We start from the raw sequence: 22,191 nt of genomic DNA, 5'->3' as shown, positions 1-22,191 counted from the left end.
CCTTCACTCCCGGTGTGGCGTGTGTGTGTGAGCGTGTTCTCAGTGGGGTCTCACCAGTCTGTCTTACGGATCGCTGCATAACTTGTGGAAGTCAGAGGGTTGCATCCCCATCTTACGCGGGTGACTTACTCGGAAGTAATTCCCATTCGGTTCAATGGGGCTTACTCTCACGGAAGTGTGCGGTACAGGGCTGCAGCCGAAGTGTTACTATGAAGCGGTGGGGTATGATCTTTGGCGGTGGAGGTTTTAACATTGGGCCTTGTCTCCATTTACTTTTATAGCTTTTAAACGTGATTACTAAGAAGTAAATAGGACTCATTTCCAAGTAAAAATGAATAGGAATGCGTTGTTAAGCTTCTCTTGAATACTCCCTGAATTCTCCATCTCTGTCCTTCCTTCGCAGTCCACACAGCTCGCTTGAGGCTATTCTTTCTTCTCCTTGGGGGTGTGGAGGTGCAAATGTCGCCTCCCTGATTTGCAAAAAGCCAGGATGCTTTTACTAAAATTACTAAGAGAAAAGGCTTCAAAACGAAAATTTTCAACTCCCCCGATTTTTAAGGAGGAGAAATAGATAAAAGATGGGGTTTGAGGCACTTGGGCGGGCGGGATAACAATAATAATCAACGTTTAGGAGGCCTTTTAAACATACAGATTTTAAACTCTACAAAACCAGAGGTGAAATTAACAAGGGCTGTACATGACCTAGGAAAGGAGCCTTGTTTCCTTTAAACAACAATAATTCCCCATCCCTGTTAAAAGCTAAAGACCCACATTTACGGTTCATTCCTTGCCAGAAGCCTAAAGTTAGATCCTCTTGAGAAACTGGGAGGGAAATCTTTTTCCAGACTCTTCCCACCCCCAACACCTTGAAAGTTGGTGTCTTTCTCTTTAAATGTGATATAACCCATTTGCTACTGTCCCTTTAAAAAAGACAAGCTGAAAAAGCTGTGTAAGCGCTGATTGGCTGCCTGTTTGGATACATCCTTAGGGGGGACTAGAAACTGTTCGCCTGGGTTGGTTTTTTTTTTTTTTAAACTGTGCTGTTCCAATAAACAAGTAACGCCCCTCCCCCTTACATGCCTATCACCAAACAATTAGAGGCTAGGTCAGTGTCCTGGGGAAAAAAACAGTGGAAGAAGGAAAACTCAACCCCTGAGTTAATATAAACTACAAGCGTTAACACGCCCATTAAAGTTCAGTGATGTTGTTCAAAGGTGCATATTTTTAAAAGGGGGGCAGAGTCTTTTGAATGTAGCAAACCCCATAATGATCTGTATATGCATCTTTAAAAAGCGATTTTATGTGAATTTTTGAAGTCCCGTCCCTTCCTTCCTTCCTTCCCCCCCACCACCTCGCAATCTCCCAAGGAAACGATACAACCAGGAGCTTTGTACTCGCCTTGATTTAATCTGTGCTATATGTGGTAAGTGAGGCTTCCAGGGAAAGGTAACATTCAAAAGGGCTGTAAAGCAGCCGGTCTATGGTGGAAACTTTCAAGTTTTAAATAAGATTTTTTTCCCCGGTAGGTGGCACAGAATACAAAAGAAGGGAAAAGCATACACACACACACACACACACACACACACACACACACACAGGGAGAGAGAGAGAGAGAGAATTTTGAAAATGTTCCCAACCTTTAAACCCCCCCCCCACACACACATTTAGGCTTTGTGTGAGTCAGCAGAAATTAAATTAGTCTATTACTGTTGTTGGGTTCAAACTTCCTTAAAAACACAAAGGCAAGCAGTCTTCATCACTCATGTTGCTCAAAACAAATCCCTTCGCTTTCTAGTTATTTATTTTTAAGATTATTATTAACATATGAACCAGTTTTTAGGTGATTGGTTCTGGGATGCATGATGTGCATGAATAAAATTCAAATACAAACCTAAGAAGCAATGTATTTGCTTTGATGTACATGTTATTGTCAGCACTGTAAAAATGAAATTACTCCTTCCATATCAAAATCAAAACATACATTTGTCTGTATCTTCCTCCCTAAATTAAAAGGTTGGTATTTAAAATATAGTAGTTGCATCATTATATTCTTTATTTGTGTTAAAACAGATGATAGCAGTAAGGTACCTATACTGCTCTCTTGTAGCAATAGCAACAACAAAGAATCCTGTGGTGCCCTAAACACAGCACATTTTTATGGCATATACATTTATGAGCTAGAGCAGCCTTCCCCAACCTAGCTGGGGAATTCCCAACATTCTTGATCATTGGCCATGCTGGCTGAGCTTCATGGGAGTTAATAGTCCAAAACATCTAGAGGGCATCAGATTGGTGAAGTTTGGGCTACAGCCCAATTTGCCACTTTGTCATGAAGCAGACAGTGAAGGAAAAGGATATGTGTATTCCTTATGCCAGTCATGCTGGCTGAGGCATGCTAAGAATTGTAGGACCTTTTTTTGTGTCTAAACCTGCATAGGATTGTGCCTTCAGTTTCTTAATTAAGAGAAGACACTGATCTAGACTGATAGTTGACCCTCATCATCACACAAAGGCTGCATGGGGACAACACAATAATCTTAATGTGGCTTAATTATCACTGGGTTGATTATTGAGGGGGTACTCCCCACATAACATGTTCCTACACAACTGTGGAGTGGTTGGGGCTGGTGTTGAGTGGACTAATAGTCAACCCGGCATTTGACTGACACAGCCCGCACCACTCTCCCCACCCTCCCTGCTCCCCCAGTCCTCCTGGTGCTATCCTAGCAGCCTCTACAAATTGTGCCAGCTGTAGCAGAGCAGCCAGTGTGGTTTTGTCCACTCTTGCCCGGGAACTCTGTAGCCAGCCGAGATAGTCAACTCAACTCTGCAAAATAGTCCACTGAGCCCGACAAACAACACGCTAACCAACGATTGTGCAGATAGTCCTCTCTGCAGAGTGTCGGTTATCTCTGTTGGTTATTTTGAGGAAATAAGTCAACCGTGGGGTGGTTTTTGCCGGATAGACAACACAAGAACTAACCATTGGCTATTCAACTGACAGTTGACTACTTAAACCACCATTGACTATTTGTCTGAATGCAGCCAATATTGTTACAAGGCATGAGGGTAATACGAGGCTGAATTTCATTGGCAACCTAAGCCTGTGATTCTGGATAAATCTGAACACTATTCAAAAGACCAATAGAATCCCACCACTGTGGAACTAGAAAGTATCTGAAATTAATGTAGCCCAAGGTTCTATCACGTTTTGATAAAACCTGGGCCTACATTGATGCCAAAATATGACTATTCTGGTGGCTGCTTCTTAGTTCTAGAACTCTTTTTATCAAAAGAAGTCAACCAAAGTCAAAGGCTCGGCATTTAAGCAATGCATTTTAAACAGATGTAGCAAAAGTGATATTTTGGGATACAATTTTGTTTCTATGGGTATTAATACTCATACTTTGAATATTTTGAAACTCTGGGTAATTCCAAATCCGTGGAAGGCTCCCCCAACGCTCCAGAGCAGATGTGGGGCAGCTAGGTAATTTTAGACACTGGACTTGATGATCTTACCGTGGGGAGCTTTAGATGCCCATGTGATTAAGATGTGAAGCACACAAATAAGAACATCCTTACTCCAAAGAAAAGATGCAACCACTCTGCAGTGTCCCTTAGTTTTGATATGTGCTCTGTGTATTTTAAACGAGAGAGAGAGAGAGATTGACATTGAGGAAGTGCTTGTAGTAGGCTGCACCCTGTTTTGCTTGCTCTCTCTGGTTCAGCAGATTACAAGCCAGCAATGGAAGGAAACATGGCATGGGATATCCATGAAAACTAGTTAGTGCCTTTCCATAGAAGCCTTTGACTCTGCCTTTCATTGGGTTGTATCCAGTGTTAGTGCTACTTTGAGTAGACCCATAGAGATGAACAAGACTTCAGTTAGACGAACATGGAATACAACCCATTGTCCCCCAGCTATCTGCAGCATAGCTGATCAACCTAAAGTATTCTATTATCTGCTGTTGTTAGTTATTTTATTATTGTTGTATCTGATTGTTAGCCACTTTGAAATTCTGAAAATAAAAGAACTAGAAGCACTACAATGGTTGTGTGAAGACAGTTATTATTGTACAGATACATTTCTAGAGATAATTTCATCCCCCCTAAGAGCATATATGTCCTAATAGCATTGGACCAACAGTCCATCTAGCTAAGTACCACCAACATTGACTGGCAGCAGTATTCCGACTGACTGCTTTCCTAGCCCTTGAACCTGAAGTCTTGTGCCAAGGAGTCAACCTCAGGCCTTCCATCTGCAAAGCTCACACTCAGCCACTAAGGTTTGCTACTAGCAGGTTGTGTCCGCTGTGAAAATGCCTGAAAAGCAGGACTCCTTTCCCACAAGGGGGTTGTAAGCAATGGCCTAGGAGAATGGGCAAAATTTTCAGACAGCCCTTTGTAGGAGGCAGAGCAGGGTATAGCGAGCACCACAACTGTCAACTTTTCTCATCCTTGTCAGCAGTTGCTTGCAAGATCTTCATGCAGATGTGTTGAAGGAGGGTGTGTGGCACTGGTACACCTTAAATGTTTTGCCCAAAATGTCTGAGGCTGGGTGCCCTGAAAGGCAAATCCATGCAATGCAATGTGGAGAGAAATAGGTGTCATATTGCTCCCATCCATCTCAGGCTTAAAGCATTGGGGGTGGGGGGGAGGGAGAGATCTTGTAGCATTAACCTGAAGAGGGAGCAGTGATGGATCGTTGCTTTCCCCAAGTCAGAAAAAAACCCAGGAACTGTTTGTAGCCTTCAAGCACTGATACTCTGCGTATGCTGACCAGTTTCCCTCCCTGTCCTGGAAATGCCAATCGATAACATGAGCAAGCAAAAAATGAAGAACAGCAGTTGCAGGGAGAGAGAATAAAGCTTGCTCCCCTGCTTTTTTTGCTTTTTTTTAATCACTCTGAAATGTGATCCTTAATCATCTTCTGAAACCTGCAATTTTAAAATTCAAAAAGAAAGCATTTACTAAGCTGAATGGACCATTCTGTATTAACAAAAAACTTCATTTTTGACATCTCTACTGAGTTTGCTTTTGGCAGTATATGATCTTTTCCTCAGTTCTTGGTTTCCCTTCTGATTGGGGTGCTGCAGTGAAGTCAGAAAAAAAAAGAAGAAGCAGCCCTTCTTGGTGACATCAGCTTCTACCAGAAGGATTAAAAGGATGTGCCAAATGCAGCCTTGTGAGCTCACTACAAGGAGAACCAAGTGAATACACATGATGGGCTGGGAAGGAGCCAACCTTTCCTTTTAACATAAACAGTCTCCCAAAGTGGAAGGAGGAACAAGATGAGTGGCGAAAGACAGGAATGTGTATTTGGGACTGCGATATTTACAGGCCTGATTCCACCTTTCTGCAAATTCTCCTAATTAAATGTGGCTAAATGTGATGGGCATTTTTCAAGTGGTTCTGAAACCTGATCATGCCGTGTGCCTTGTTCCATTTAAAATCCCCTTAAAGCCATACTGATGGGCTTTTCTTCTACGAAATGCAAGGGCCAGTGCATGTGCTGAACCAGTGCTTGGCTGCGACAATGGACTGGATGAGGGCTAACAAACTGAAACTCAATCCAGACAAGACTGAGATGCTGCTGGTGGGTGGTTCCTCTAATCGGATGGGGGGTGTTCAACCGGTTCTGGATGGGGTTGCACTCCCCCTGAAGGAGCAGGTTCGTAGCTTGGGGGTTCTCCTAGAACCATCTTTGTCACTTGAGGCACAGGTGGCCTTGGTGGCACGGGGTGCCTTCTACCAACTTCGGTTGGTGGCCCAGCTACGCCCCTATCTGGACAGGGATAACCTAGCTTCAGTTGTCCATACTTTGGTAACTTCCAAATTAGATTACTGCAATGCCCTCTACATGGGGCAGCCTTTGAAGATGGTCCGGAAACTGCAGCTTGTGCAAAATGCGGCGGCCAGATTGATAGCTGGAACAGGAAGATTTGAGCATATAACACCGATTCTGGCCCGCTTGCATTGGCTGCCTATATGTTTCCGAGCCCAATTCAAGGTGCTGGTTTTAACCTATAAAGCCCTACATGGCTTGGGACCGCAATACCTGATGGAACGCCTCTCCTGACATGAACCTACCCGTACACTGCACTCGACATCTAAGGTCCTCCTCTGAGTGCCTACTCCAAGGGAAGCTCAGAGGATGGCAACAAGGGAGAGGGCCTTCTCAGTGGTTGCCCCCCGACTGTGGAATGATCTTCCCGATAAGGCTCACCTGGCGCCAACGTTATCTTTTCGGCGCCAGGTCAAGACCTTTCTCTTCTCCCAGGCATTTTAAGCAGCATTTAATAACGTTAAGTTTGTTTTTAATGGACCCCAGAATTGTTGTTTTAAATGGATACTGTTGTTGTTTTTATACTGTTTTTATGTTTTTTAAAAATTTTGTGTACTTTTAATGTTTACTATTTTTAATTGTTATAAACCGCCCAGAGAGCTTCGGCTGGGGGGCGGTATATAAATGTAATAAAATAAATAAATAAGGGCCGGGATAATATCGAACAGGCTCTCTGCAACACAAGGATTCAGGTTTCTACTCAGCCATCTTTTGTGAGACTGTGCCAGCAGTCTGCTCCATGCCTCAGTTTTTCACCTGTAAAATGGGGATAAAAACACTTTAATATTATGTAAGAGGAGCTATAAAGGTAAATTGGTTAAAAATGGAGGGATGACCATTAAGGCTGTAGTCCTGTGTGTACCTACCTGGGAGTACGACCCATTGAACTCTGGGAATTACTTTTGAGTAGTTATGCATAGGATTGTACTGTAAGGTACTACATTTTACAAGCAAAATTGTCAATTATCTAAATTGAGCTGCAATCCATTAAACTCAATGGGACTCTTTTCTTAGTAAACATGCATAGGATTAAGCTGTTGGAACAGCTGTCAGTCGTGTTGTCATATTTTGCATATGTAATACATAATGTTCTGAAGTGCTGTAATGTTCTATCATAAATTACCTGTTGTATCATGCAGAAAAAGGGAAAATACATTAATTTTCATGGGGAAATTTTCTATTATAGAAAAAAGGATCTTTAAGGGTAGGTTCTTGCAATCCCTTTTGTCTTATTTTTAAGATTATTTTTTACAATTTCTGAGTCATATTTTCCATTTAGGGTGACTTTTGTATGTCACTGCAGAAGGATACTTGAGATGGGGAAGGTTTTTTGAGTGGTCGATCATGGGCTGAATAAGGCACGATGAGAGAGTCAACTTGTTTTTTTTTCTAAAGCAAGCAATGCCCTGTCAACCCAATAGAATTATTTGAAGATGTCAAGAAGCATGCTGACAGATGATCTAGAAGTGCGTAGATGGGATACGAATTTTAATATATATATTTTAAAAATGCACTATGACCCTCAGCAATAGTTCCTGAACAAAATTAGCAGCCAAGGAATAAAAGAATAGGTCACTTTGTGAAAAAGAACCAAAATAAAGGATAAAATGGACAATTTTCACAAGAGAAAGGCGTAAACAGTGGAACTCAGCAAGATTCAGATATTGTCCTCACATACAGCAGAATGGGATGGTAATGTGCTAAGGCAGTAGATTAGATAGCATTACATAAGACTACAGGTGGGTGGTCATATTTTTTAATGAGAAAAGCTTCCTATGAACAGAAAATCCCGCTGACTCTGCTTGACAGAACAATAGGGTAAAAACAACAACACCCTATATGGATACTTTGATTTTGAACTGATTTGTTGAAACTTTAAAATCTTGACCTGATTCAAGAACAGGGACAAAAATTTAATTCCCCAACTATCTCCAAACCATGATTACTTTGTAATAGCCTGTACAAGAAACCCAACACCCTGCAGAAGTACTATAATTCTTTTAACACCTCTTTAACAGCTGGGCATCAGGGCACGTAAAGAGCCTCCGCTCCAACATGAACATTTTAATCATTTTTTTATTGTGAGTTTTAATAAAAAATATATATGCAAGTGTAACTACACACTTTAAAGGTCTCAGTTTCAAATATTTCAATATTTTAAATGAATATTGTAATATTCTGGCAGGCCTGTCCAGTGGAATTTTAAGATGTTTTTAAAATGTTTTTAGGATGTTTTTAACAATGTATATTATGTTTTAATTATGTATTTTATCATTTATTGTTGTTCCCCTGCTCGATCAAAATGGAGACGCGGGCAAGAAATAAGTTTACTACTATTATTGTTATTATTATTATTATTATTATTATAGGGGGAAAGGAGTAAATTACACAAACTTCTATAAAGGCAGACCAAATATTCAAATACTTATATATATTTTTAAATGGTGCCTATATACTACTCTTTCAAATGTTGCTAGTGTTGTTAGGTCTTCAATCCATTGCATTATAGACAGTGAGCTTTTATCTTTCCAGTGTTGTAGTAGCAGTCTTTTAGCAGTCAAGAGGATGCAAAAAATCCATTTACGCTAACCATGTGTTATATTCCAAGAAGCAGGTACATAATTTAATATAACATGCACATCAGAAAATATTAAAGACCTTTCCAATACAAAGTTTATGCGTCTGGTAACTTCCTCCCAAAAGGAAGCAACTATTGAGCATTTCCAGAACATATGAACAAAAGAAGCATTAATTGTACGACACATGAACAAAAGAAGCATTAATTGTACGACACCTCCAACATGAACTTGCCCACATTTCAAATGGAGTAGGGATCTGATTGGCCTCAGAGCCTGACTCCATTTGAAATGTGAAGCTTCTCAGCTGTGGAGCTCCTTTCTCAGAGTGGCCCTCCAGGTGCCATTTTTTCATCTTTTTGGCACCAGATGAAATATTGCCCAAGAGTTTCACATCAATGCTTTTTTTTCATTGCTTCTATTTAATTTTTTATATTGAAATTTTACCTACTGCTTCAATTGGCCACTCTGGTTTCATTGCATTTAGTGTAGTTATTATCTGTGGGTTGGTTAATGCCTCATTCTGTATAATACTTTGAGAGCAAGGCTAATGATTTTTAAATAAACAAATACCTCAAAATTGTGTTGTATTATTTGTATAATTGAAGAAAATAAGATGCAAGCAAGTTAAAAGGTGAATCTATTGTAAAGACAACTTGAGGGCTTCCAGTTCTGCTCATCACCTTGTTAGGTTTTCAACTAGTTCTCCAGAGGGCAAACTTTGTAAAACCTGTATTGTACTTCTTTTCCTTTTCTTTGTCGTTGGCATTCTGACATTCATTTCTATGGAAACAGTAGCTGAGAGGCAGCTACTGAAACTAACAAAAACTCCTGATCACAGCCATTGGCTTTTGGTTACAGTTTCCATGAGAACAGATGTTTGGTCACCATAAAGGGGGGGGGGGGGAGTCTCAACTAGATCCTTTTGTCACCGTATATATGAAAACATAATCTTGTTGCTCAGTTTGCACCCTCAACTCATAAGCAGGTTTCACTTAATGAAGTGGTGATGATACAAGGCCAGCTTTAAAGGATAGGCATGGTCGGGCATTTGCCGAGATCCAGCACTCCAGCAGGGGCCTAGAGACAAAAAAAACTGGAGTTGTTTCTCCTTTGCACCATTGCATCCTGCTTCTTCACCTTCTTCTTACTCTGGTGCGAAGCAGTGGAGATGGCAAGGAGGATTAGTAGAAGCCACTTCCTACTTTCCTGTCAATCAAGGAAGTGGTAGCAATGATGCAAAAGATGAGGAGGAGCAATACCAATTAGGGAAAATGGCAGTGAGACGATAGATTCACTGAGGGAGGGAATCTCATTGAAGGTATCTTTCCAAGAGCCCTCAGAAATCTGGCACTGGCATTGCCCTTCTCTCCTCCCCGCTTCAGATGTTATTCAGCTGCCATAATATTATGTGTTAATAGCAATTAAATAGCTTTGAAGCGCTAATATATCTTTCAAAAATAATGTTAGCTTTTGTAACTCCCCCTTCCTCCAGCATGAACTTGAACAACCTTGTGCATAGCAAAGTTTTAGCCAAGCTCTCCATTTTCCTATTGGTTTAAGTTATTCAGCAAAGCCTTGTTTGTGCCTCCTTAAAGGGTCATGGTGAGTGTATCAAATGACTAGCTCAGCTGGAGTCATTTCACCTGACATCATAATAATACGTTGGTCCAACAGAGTAACATTTTCTCACTCTGCCATTGACAGGGTATATTCTGAGCTGAGAACATATCTTGCCTGATTTACATTTACCTTACCTCAACAATCTTCATCTGTAAGTCTACAGGAATTTATCAGAGGATATTTTGCTTCTTTTTAAAAATGGAGTCCTGTTTAAATGATCAGTAACTACCACCTGACGGTCTGATTGGCTGGCACAGAACTAGGGTGACCATATGGAAAGGAGGACAGGGCTTCTGTATCTTTAACAATTATATAGAAAAGGGAATTTCAGCAGGTGTCATTTGCATGCATGCAGCATCTGGTAAAATTCCCTCTTCATTGCAACAGTTAAAGCTGCAGGAGCTATACTAGAGTGACCAGATTTAAAAGAGGGCAGGGCACCTGCAGCTTTAACTGTTGTGATGAAAAGGGAATTTCACCAGGTACTGAAGGCATACAAATGACACCTGCTGAAATTCCCTTTTCAGTACAACTGTTAAAGACACAGAAGCCCTGTCCTCCTTTCCATATGGTCACCCTAATAGAACCTGCCTGACTCATGCCAAGGTCTGCTCCTTCTGCCAAACAGTTCAATCCTATAGATTATTTACTCAGAAGTAAGCATGCCCCCTCCCTAATTGGGAGCTTACTCTCAAGGAAGTTTGCATAGAATGGTAACCTAGAGTTGAAATGCACACAGTGAGATTTTTGCACAACCGTGCCTGCATGGGGAGGTGTGCATAGATAACTTTATCTTGCAATTGACAGGTATGCACATTATTTGTGCAAGCAGAGTTGTGGTTTGTCAACCTAAGCCTGTCCTACTGTCATCACATGCAATCATTTGCAACACTAGTGGATGTTTTGAATGTGCATGTTTTAGTAATGTGATGTAATGCTGAATAAATCTAGTCTGTGCAATTTTGTGTCATAACTTTTTGAGTATAGTTTCCAATTTAGCAGAATTCCCAAGAAACTGGTACATTGCCTGGGAGAAATTAAAAACATTATAAATTATATGGAAAAGACTCAAAGCTCTAGTAATGCAAAGTACTCTAGTAATGCAACAGGAACAAGTGAACAAGGTACATAGACACAGGTGCAAAATGGAACTTAGAAACATAGTTGGTTAGAATTATTCAAACAAAATTAAGGGTGCAACCCTTTGCATGTTTAGACAGAAATAAAGCCCTACAACTCCCAGCATTCCCTAGTCAGGAGTTGTGGGACTCCCCTGCCCCAGTCTAAACATTCACTGGATTGTGTCCTAAATTATTGAATGCTTTATTTTTGAAATACAAACATGTTTGCAAATGTAGATGAACACATAACTTAATTTCTGCATATAATGCTGCTGTTAAGTATAACTTGCAAAAAACAAAACAAAAACCCAGGTGTCAAACGTACAAATCACAGCAGGCTATTGTAAAATGTAGGTTTGGTAGAGGCATCATTTAGCACAGCTTTAGAGACACTCACATCACCTTGATCTTTTGGATTTAATAAATTTGGGAAATAAATACCTTTCAAAATGTAAATTTCTTTAACATAAGGAAAACAAAGGTATAATTTTACATTTTTGCAATCCCGGGTCTGTCTAATATCTATCTCTATATATCTCCAGAGTTTCAATATCAAGTTTAGTATTTCCAACTTTAGTATACACTGGCATAGTTAAATCAAGTAGCCAAAGCAAATAATCTAGCAGCGTTGCAGCAGAATGTGTTTATTTCGAGCAGAAGTCTAATATGTACAAATTCAAGTATTACACGTACACAGAATTTAAAAAATGGTTACAGTTTGAGTCTATGAAACATGTTTTGCCAAACAATTTAAATGCATTTAGGATCTAATTGTAGCTCATTAGTCCTCCTTCTGCAAGGACTCTGAAAGGGTTCACTACATGAGGTGATCACTCTTGCAAAGGAATACAAGTAGATCTTCAGCTACATCCTGAAGTTCCTGAGTCATTCTGGTCACCATCTGTTGTACCATCACCATCCCTCTCTGAAGGTCCTTTCCATTTCCCTAGAAGGAAATGAGAATGTGCTGCATAATAAAGCCAAGTGCAGTCTCAAAAGCTCCCTATACAGCTTTTGGAATAATTTCTTTTGAGTGGTGTTCAATACCTCGTCTCACACAGGCCAAATTCTAATTAACTGATTTGAATTGTTTCTAGATATTGTGCCAACAATTTCTCAGTTCCTACCACCCACATCCTTCCCATTTATTTTAGAAAAGGATAGAAGCCTTTATTTTAGAAAAGGATTCAGTGTACACCATTGGATTGGATCCAGACATAGGCATATTTAGAGCAGACGCATTACAATCAATAGGACTTAAGTTAGTCATGACTAACTTCAGTCCTATTTATTTCAATGAGTTAAATACGACTAATTCTGGATCCAACCCATTGTCTTTTACAGGGCTTTGGGGAGGGCAGGGGGGAGTCATCAGATGTCTTGAGTGACTGCGGCCATACACAGTGACTGCCTGAATTGGGATGGGGGCCATAATGTATCAAAATAATCATATTGCAAAGAAGTTCCCATCTTGACATAACTAGCATGTGATTTCTCGAAGGCGGAGTAGCCTTCCAGCTTTGCCAATAGTATTTGGGTCTTTGTAGAAGAAACAATGTCAAAGTAAGTTCAAGGAGCTGTACTTATTCCGGTCACCTCACCAATTTCCTTCTCTAGGAACAAGGCTAGTCGATGAACAGAATGGCTGATTTGCAACCTCCAAGCTCATTTGTGTGATCGCTTATTTAATACACACTCATTTGTAGCCCTTCAAATGTTTTGGCCTACAACTCCCATCGGTCCTACCAAGCAGAGCCACTGGGAGTTGTAGGACCAAATATCTAGAGAGCCACAGGTTGCCCACTTGTCTTGCAGCATCTTACAAACTGGCTAGTCCACATCAGCTATTCTCCCCCAATCTTCTGTTCAGCTATTCCAATTACCATCATATTCTAAGAGTACAATACTAAGCCAGTTTAGACACCCCCCCCCCCCAAATTCCTACAATTCTCAGCATCCCCCAGCCGGCATGGGACTCCGCAGACTTTATAGCCAGTAAGAGGTTATGGATTCAGATTTCGTCAGACTATAGACCTACTGACATCAAATTAGTCAGGACTAATTTAAGTCCCATTGATATCAAGATACTAAGTCTAACCAAGTATGGATCCAGACTTGTAGTTTCATCCCACGTACCTGTTTCCCTTGAATTATCCCCTACAGCGCTAAGCTGTCAGCGTTGTTGTTGTTGCTACCAGGCGGCAAGATCCTTTGCATACCAGGAAATGGGTTTAAGGGGGGAAATGTAAAAAAATCATAAAAAAATCAATGGATGACCCAATCCGATTCGAATTTGGTATGCTTAAAGCTCTCCTTAATATCTATTACTGTCCCAATTTTGATGTCTTTGTCTTTAAAGCTTACGCAGATGTAAGCATTTGTTTAATTTTTCTTCAAATCCTGCTCCTGCACCCCAGTGGCTGCTCGGAAGATATGCTCAAAAACTAGTATCAAAATACAGCAAGTCTTTTGCTTTTATAGCACAATTAAAGCAGGATGCATGGGAGTATTTCACAATAAAAGCAGATTATAAACTGGAAAACTTCGGAGTCCTTTGCATGCAATTCGCAGTGATTGCACAGTATAATGCTGGTGTGATAAAGCTCTTGGTTATATACCACTGCCAAGGGTAGCACTACCAGGTTTAAGCTACAGTCCTATACTGACTTTCCTAAAAGTAAGTCTCACTGACTTCAGAAGTTTTAACTTCAAAGTAGATACACATAGGATTGTACTGTGTCTTTGGGTGAGAAGGCCCTGGAGACTTAACAGTCAGTGTTTTTGTCATATTTGTTTTATTTGCAAATATGCAGACATAACAAAAGTTGATGCATATAGGCATTCCTACTGCAGGCAGAAGATTCCCCCAGAAATCTCTAATTTCTGTAGAAGTGGGCATTCCAGCAAGTATAGTTTGCATGACAAGGTACACCTGCTAAAATGACATTGATGGGCTTTTTTCTTTTTCTTTTTGCATCTGGCCACCCTATAGCCCCACCCCCTGCAAGTGCATTCCCTCATCAGCAAACAGCCATTGACTAGATTTATTAAGAAATGTTAACTTCCTTTTGTAAAAAGCTTGGGCCACTCCTTCACAGCAATCACATCAGCCCAACTCACAACTATTGGTCAATAAAAAGAAAACCAATGTTGGCATTTCCACCTTTCTATGGCATCAAATCTATACCTCGGATCCTAAAATAAGTTAATTTAGGGCACAATCCCATACTGACTTACATGGGAGACAACCCCACCTGAACTCAATGGGACTTTGTTCTGAGTATGTTATGTTTTATTTATTGCAGGGTGGCCTGAACGGTGTTTTGGCAACACTGTTTTGAGAATGCTACTTCTTCACACAGCACATAGCTAAACTCTGGAATTCACTACCACAAGATGTGGTGATGGCCATTTGGATGGCTTTAAAAGAGGTTAGCAAATTCCTGGAGAAGAAGGTTATTAATGGCTACTAGTCCTGATGCCTATGTGATACCTTCAGTATTAGAGGCAGTAAGCCAGTTGCTGGGAAACATGGGCAGTGGTGGTGGGGTCCTGTTGCATCATAGGCCATGTTCGGACGACATATTAGGCAATGGAGGAGGGAAAATAGCACACTCACCGTGCATTATTTTGCCGGTACTCCCCACACAGGACATGTTGCCCCTCCCCCCTCGCATGGCTGAAAGTCCTGGTGTCCTTCTGGGTGGCTGGTGCTCCTCCCTCCCTCTTCTCAGACCTATCCCATCAGCCAATGCGAGTTCTGCCAGCTGTACAGGAGCAGCCGGGGTGTTTTCAGCAGCTCCTGCCGGAGAACTCTATGACCTATGGAATAGTGCACTCGACGGGGGAAGATTATACGATGGAGCTGGCCAAACGACATTTTAATCAATTGATTATTGGATAAGCAATGGAGCAGCCTGTTGTTCTCCCACGTTCTTTAATTCAAGAAAATAACATATTGTGCGTTGTGTGTCCATTGTGTGCCCCCTCAACACAATAATCAACACAACGGACGGTTGACTCCCCCTCCGTCAATTATCGTGTCGTCTGAACCAGGCCTGGCCACTGTGTGAGCAGAATACTGGACTAGACAGACCCAGCATGGCTATTACGTTCCACAAGAGGGATCTAGCAGTTGTTCTCATACAGACTGGTGTCAAATGCTTAACTTTTTGTTCTCCAAAGAAGGCTTTGACAACAGATAAAAGTGTTTTCAGGGCCTTTAGGAGTTAAAGGTATTAAAGTCTGATCCTCTAACATACTCTTCTCCAACTTGGAACCCTCAAGATACGTTGGATTAAAACATCCACAGCCAGCATGGACATACTGGTTAGGGATGATGGTAATTGTAGTCTGATACATCTAGACGACACCAGGTTGGGGAGGCTGCTCTAATGACTGGGGGAAAGGGAGAGGATGCACGTTAAGGTTCTTCCTGAAAATATGTCTTTAAACATCTGTGTAAGACTCTGAAGTATTAGCACTGTAGGGGAGAAAACACTGGATGATGATGATGAAGATGATGATGACAACAACAACAACGACAATAATGTAGGTGTTGCAGCTTGCCAGTTTTTTATCTGAGGTGTTTCTCTTTGTATTCTGGGATATGGGTATTTTGTGACTGGCCATGTATGCCCATCATGGTAGCCATTTTGTGACTGTACTCATGACACTCTCAAAATTTGGAATGTGCCCACCAGCTCAAAAAGTTTGGGGAACTCTGGTATAATCTATTCTAGAGACACATATGTGCGTTACTTTAGAAATGTGACTTTGGACAAGTTTGTCTCTAAAACACATCTGTATCAGGGGACAAAGTGTTTCTAGTCTTATTCCTGGTTAATAACATTGACTACCACGCTGTTTTTATACCAGCCTTCCCCAACTTGGTATGTTCTGGATGATTTGGATTTCAACTCCCATCAGCCCCAGCTAGCATAGCCAGTGATCAAAAATGCAGGGAGTTGCAGTCCAAAACATCAAGTTGGGGGAACATTAGGTTGGGGAGGGTTGTCTTATATCATGATGCTGCATAAGGAAATATTAGAGTGGCCAGATGCTAAAGCGAGCAGGGCTCCTGCACCTTTAAAAGCTGTGTAGAGCTGGAATATTAGCAGGTGTATCTTGTCATGCATGTTACACCTCCTGAAAATCTCTCCCTTCACAACTCTTAAGAGTTCAGGAAGCTTCTCTTCACCTTTGCATCTAGCCACCCTATCAGGTATCCAAGGCTTCTGATTCTGAAATTTAAGCTTTTGTTGGAAGTGTGTGTTTTTTTATTGCTTGGAGACAATTAAGGTGATGTATTGTCCATGTTTCATGACTAAAAATATTTGTTCCGTTAAGAAGCCTCTTAGTTATAAACCATTTAACGAAGTGGAAGTAAATGGGTTCCCAAAATGGTCAAATACAGGAAACTTTTTTAAATGCCCTCCCCCCCCCCCCAAAGGACAGGGATTCTCATACTGTATTCTTGGGTTATGAATATTTCTAATGAATATTAGAAATAATGACAAAAACTATAATAAAAACAGAAACTCTATTTTTTTTCCTGTAGTGGGAGGATAGATGACGTGCTGTCCTGTACCAGATTATTAATATGATTGTTTCCTTGCATTTACAAGTTAAGAGGCAAAAGCAAACAAAAAATGTGAAGTCCTGTTTTAAATCTCTTGGTCCTAGGTAAATTTAAGTGTAGGTGAACAAGCATGTACTTCTTATTGTTGTAGGCCCCAAGGAATTCCACGGGGCCTGTGAGGAGCGGTTGTCTCATCTGAAAGTGACTTAGATAAAGTGAGATATTGCAACTGTTGAAAGACAAGGAAGAGAAGTGTGGTGTGACATTCAGAACACCTATGCTGCTGTTTGGTTTAATAATTAGTTGTTGGTGGTGAAAGCATATTTTGACTGTTCCGTGTATACCTCTCTGTAAGGATTTCATTCCCCCATAACTATCATAACGTTCCATCTTCTTTTTTTAATTGTATTGGGTTATTGCATTTTAACAGAAGAGACCACTTTAGATTTACTAATGCTGCAATGCTATGCATATTTATTCGTAAGTCAGTCCCATTTAGTTCACTGGGATTTACTTCCAGGCAATTGTGTGTAGTATTGTAGCCTTATGCACAGTTAACATTGGAATAAGTCATACAGACATGAATAAACAGTTTTAGGATTGAGCTATATGATAGGTCGGCTCCTTTATAAGACTTTTGTTTGTTACCATTCTACTCAGTGTTTTGCTAGGTCAGTCTTCTCCAAGCTGGTTCCCTCTGTTTTGGATTACAACTCCTGGCATTCTTTACCATTGGCCATGCTAGTTGGGGCTGATGGGAGTTGAAGTTCAACACATCTGAAGGGTACCAACTTAGGGATGGCTGTGCTAGGTTTGTTGTCGTGTTGTTCTTTTCCTCCAAAATACTGTGCCATTCATATGGTTAATAATGTATAGGTCTTTCCCTCAAACTAAATGGTTGTTTCCTGGGTTAACTGGAATAATAATCATGATCCACAGCAGCACTGGGTAAGGTCAAGGCACTCTGGATCTGGAGGGCGAAAATGTCTTCAGCTATCTTTAGGGCACTAGCATCTGCGACATCCTTTCCCAACGTAGTGCTCTCCCCCCACCAATGGTTTGGTCTATCAGCGCCAGCCAGCAGCATGGTACAGAGTTTTGGGAAATTTAGGGCTCCATCACACTTGGGAAAACACGCTCCCTATCGTCACTTCTCCACTCCTGTTTTTGTTGCTCAGTTACTTCCTGTTTCAAAACAGGAAGTAAACAAGTATGAGGCCCATTCAGTAGGCTATTCTAATCCCAAGCAGCAACTTCCGGGTTTAAAATTATATCGGACTTTCTTGAGAGTTGTTTTGTCACGCAAGGAAGGCCAGAAAAAGCATGAGAGGCAGACGACATCATGGGAGGGACTTGTGAAAAATCCATGAGTGCCCAGTAACGAGCGTGCAATAAAATGCTCATCGGATGGAGCCCGAAGTCTAAAACATTTGGAGGGCACCAGCTTGAGGAAGGTTGATTTATCTGATAGTTACAGAGCAATCCTACACATGCTTACTCAGGAATGAGTTCCAGGCAGGATCTACACTACTGCTTTGTAACTGTTGAGGCCCCTGACACATTCCATATACCGTTTTCAAATTGCTTTCAAAGTGTAATATCCTGCTTGGTGTAGATCTGGTCTTAATGAGTTCAAAGAGGCTTACTCTCGGGTAAGTGGAAATACGATTGCAGCCTTATTTAATTTTCCTCTATTGGCAGCACTTTGATTAAAGATTGCAAAACGATGCAAGTAATTTGCTGGGGAAGGAGCAGATCTCTTTCCAGGGAGCCCTGCCCACTCAAAACAACAACAATCCCTTTTCCTCCCTGTGTCCTTTCCTCTTCTTTCCATCCAAAACTTTTCCTTTTAATTTTTTTTTATTTTTTTTTTTACAAAATTTGGTTTTCAAATACTACTATTTTATAAACATGACAGTTCCTTTTCTTGTCAACAGAGAACTTTTGGTTTCCACCCCCGCCCCCACTTCAACTTTCCGTACACCAGGCAGCTCACATCACCCAGATTAATGCATATCTCTTCAGTGGGACATGCATGTGTAGGTAGGTGGGAATAAGGATTATAGCCTTAAATCTTTCTTTCTCTCTCTCTCTTCGCACCTGTCTTTCTTGTTCTGCACAAGGTCTTGCTGATCTAGCACTTTGGAGCATGGTTCTCTGTTCAAACATAGCATGCAAAACTTTCTGTAATCCTCTATGGGAAGGATGTGGCAATCATCTTGTTTCGAATTCAAGTACTAGAAATCAGAACGAGTGCCCATGCAGGCAGGATAGCCATGGATGCCTACGTTTAAGTTGACGTGTACAGTAGATAGACAAAGCAAATAGATTCCTGAGAAAACTGCTTTGGATCATACTGCCATCAATTCTCTAAAGCAGGGTTGGGCATTATGTAGCCCTTCAGCTGTTTTGGCATACAGCTCCCATCAGCCTTAGACAGCATAGCCAGTGGTGAGGGATGATGGGTGTTGTAGGCCAAAACAACTGGAAGGCTACAAGTTGCCCACCCCTGCTAAAGTTATGTAAAAAGTTATGTTTTAAGGCATATTAAAGGCCTTTACTGAAGAGGCCAAGCAAATGCAGACCAGAAGGGAGTTCCATGAGAAGCCAACAGCAAGAAGGCCCTGAGTATGCCAATATGAGACAATTTCCTTATCAAAAAATTCACAGAGATAAAAATTCATTAAAGGAACTTCTTTGCTAAGGAGATTCTCATGTACAGCCCAAGAGCCTTAGGCAGGATCTACACTACTGCTTTATAGCAGTATTGAAGTGCACTGACAACTGTTGGAACCCATGACACATTCCATATACCATTTCCAAACTGCTTTCATAGTGTTATATCCTGTTTGGTGTAGTTCTGTCCTAAACTCTGTGACTGGGTTCAGACAACACAATAGTCAGTGATTGATTAAATAGTCCATGGTTGATTAAATAGTCCACCATTGTCTATTGTGTTGTCTGTCGAGCATTTCCCACCCAATGGTTGGTCATTTCCCAGAAAGAAACAGTGCAAATAATCGACAGTGTGCAGAGTTGAATATCTGTACAACTGTTGGTTATTGTGTCGCCTGGTGGGCTGCATTGACTATTTCATGTGCCTACAGAGTTGCGAGGCAAGAGAGGCAGAAACTTCTGCCGCTCTCACCCAGCGGGGATCTGCAGGCATGTGTTATTCATCCCAGGAAGTGTGTGGGGAGCTGCTGATCATTCCATCTGTGGCTCCCCACATGATTCCTGGGATGTGCATAAATCGAGATCAGGATCTCTCCTGCAGCTGCAGTGTCAAACTGTGGATGGATTTCTCCCATGGTTTGATGTTGCAGGACAGATCCATACAGCTCGCCGCCCTGATATCCGAAGTTCATTTGTGGATATCACCACAGCACAGGGAGACAGCGAGTGTCTCCCTCTGTGCCATGCCAATATCCACAAATGGAGAGCGGTGCAGAGGGAAACACTCGCCTGACACTGCCCTTGACAGCGTCAGGCGAGTGTCTCTTTGCGTGCCATGATAATATCTACAAATGGAGAATGGAGTGTGGTGGACGAAGACACTTGCCTGACACTGTCAAGGGCAGTGTCAGGTGAACGTCTCGCTCCGCCCTGCCCCACTCTCCATTTGTGGATATCGGTGTATTGCTGTCTAAGGCACAGGAGCAGAACCAGGAACAAAAGTGGCCACTCTATATGCTTGATGGATCTCCCCGCAAACTTTTCTTTGTACCTCTAGTGCCTCTTCTCTATCAAGAGGAACAGGGAGAGGGCCTTTGACAATACCTGGCAAATTCCTTCCCCAAACTAGTTTGAAGGCTGCCAAAAATAATAGAATGATCCGGTCTTTTAGCTTCATCCCACCAGCCTTATATTGTGCTTCTGCAACGAATTCTATGCAATGGACTCAAATGACACAGACATTATAGTTTGCTTTCCCTGTGAAGGACTCCATAGGGGCTTCCCCAAACTGCAGCGTCGAAAACCCAAAACAGTTGATCGGTTTGGTCCGTTTGGCTTATTTATTTATTTATTTATTTATTTATTTAATTACATTTATATACCGCCCCACAGCCGAAGCTCTTTGGGCGGTTTACAACATTTAAAAATAGTAAACATTAAAAGTATACAATTTAAAAACACACACACACACACACACACACACACACACACACACATAAAAACAGTATAAAAACAACAGTATCCATTTAAAAACAACAATTGTGGGGTCCATTAAAAACAAACTTAACGTTGTTAAATGCTGTTAAAATGCTGTTAAAAATGCCTGGGAGAAGAGAAAAGTCTTGACCTGGCGCCGAAAAGATAACAATGGGGAGTGTGGAGTGAGTCGCATCTTGCATGAGGCTCCATTGCAGCCACACTGTGTTTTAGCTTTTAAAACCTTTTGCCTAAAGATTGGGCTTCCTTCTTTGAAAAAAGAAAAGAGCAAAACGAACTTGAAACTAAGTACAGTTCAGGCTGGGGAAGACTGGTTTAGTGAACTGACTCGATACATCCTTGCTGGCTTTAGTTTCCACTGGAGGGTGGTGGTAGGGATGAGAAAAGAACTCCTTCAGTATGTCCCCCTGCCCCCAGCTAGGGTTCATAATCAAACCTGTTAAATGCCACAATGCCAGGTAATGCAAACATTACTCGGAGTGTAAATCCTGGAGCAAGGCTTTCCTTGCTTTGGTCTATGGGCCTTTGGTATGTTTCTCATTATGCAGCTGAAATGGATATGCACAGTTATGTAGCACAGCCTGCCTTAACTGCACTTTATGAGGTTAGGAAAAGATCAGGCAAAAATATACTCTGTGGGTGATGGGAGTGCAATTCTAAAGGCTCATAATTGAGAGTCAAATCAAAACCAGTTTTCTCTGGAATACAGCGGCATGGCTATTACGCTGCCAAACTACAATCTTTCTACCCCCTAGACGTCTCTTGCATACAGCTGTTCATGAAAAATGTCAGATGAATTCCGTTTTTAGGAGGAGGAGGAATACACAGATCTTCTCTTCCCCGCCGCCCCTCCCTGCTCAAAATGCTGAACAACTTTTGCACAATTGTTGATGTGTGTTTTAAAGAACTGTATAGAAAACCTGGGAATCTGCTAGTAGAAGGCTAAAATATCAGAAAGCATCAAGCAACAGGAAAGAAGAAGATGAGAACAGAAATTCTTATGGCTCCTGTTTCTCTGTGCTTGAGGACTCCATTCATTTTAAATAAGAGGGCTGTTCTTCAAAGGCTGCAATATCATGTGATGACTTGCATGTGCAAAACAGCCCTTATGGATTGAATGCCACTGACAGCTTTCATATCACATTGCCCCATGTAGCCCTGGTTCGCACAACATGACAGCACACCGTGACTTAATTTACCTGTGGGGGCTGTCACATCACGATGGGCACCTGTGGGTGTTTTTGCATGGCGTGTTTCATGGCTTTCCATGAT

The sequence above is a fragment of the Elgaria multicarinata genome, chromosome 1 (genome assembly GCF_023053635.1).
Source record: "Elgaria multicarinata webbii isolate HBS135686 ecotype San Diego chromosome 1, rElgMul1.1.pri, whole genome shotgun sequence".
NCBI classification, from domain to species: Eukaryota; Metazoa; Chordata; class Lepidosauria; order Squamata; family Anguidae; genus Elgaria; species Elgaria multicarinata.
The sequence above is the reverse complement of the archived record's forward strand: the minus strand, read 5'-3'. Positions refer to the sequence as shown.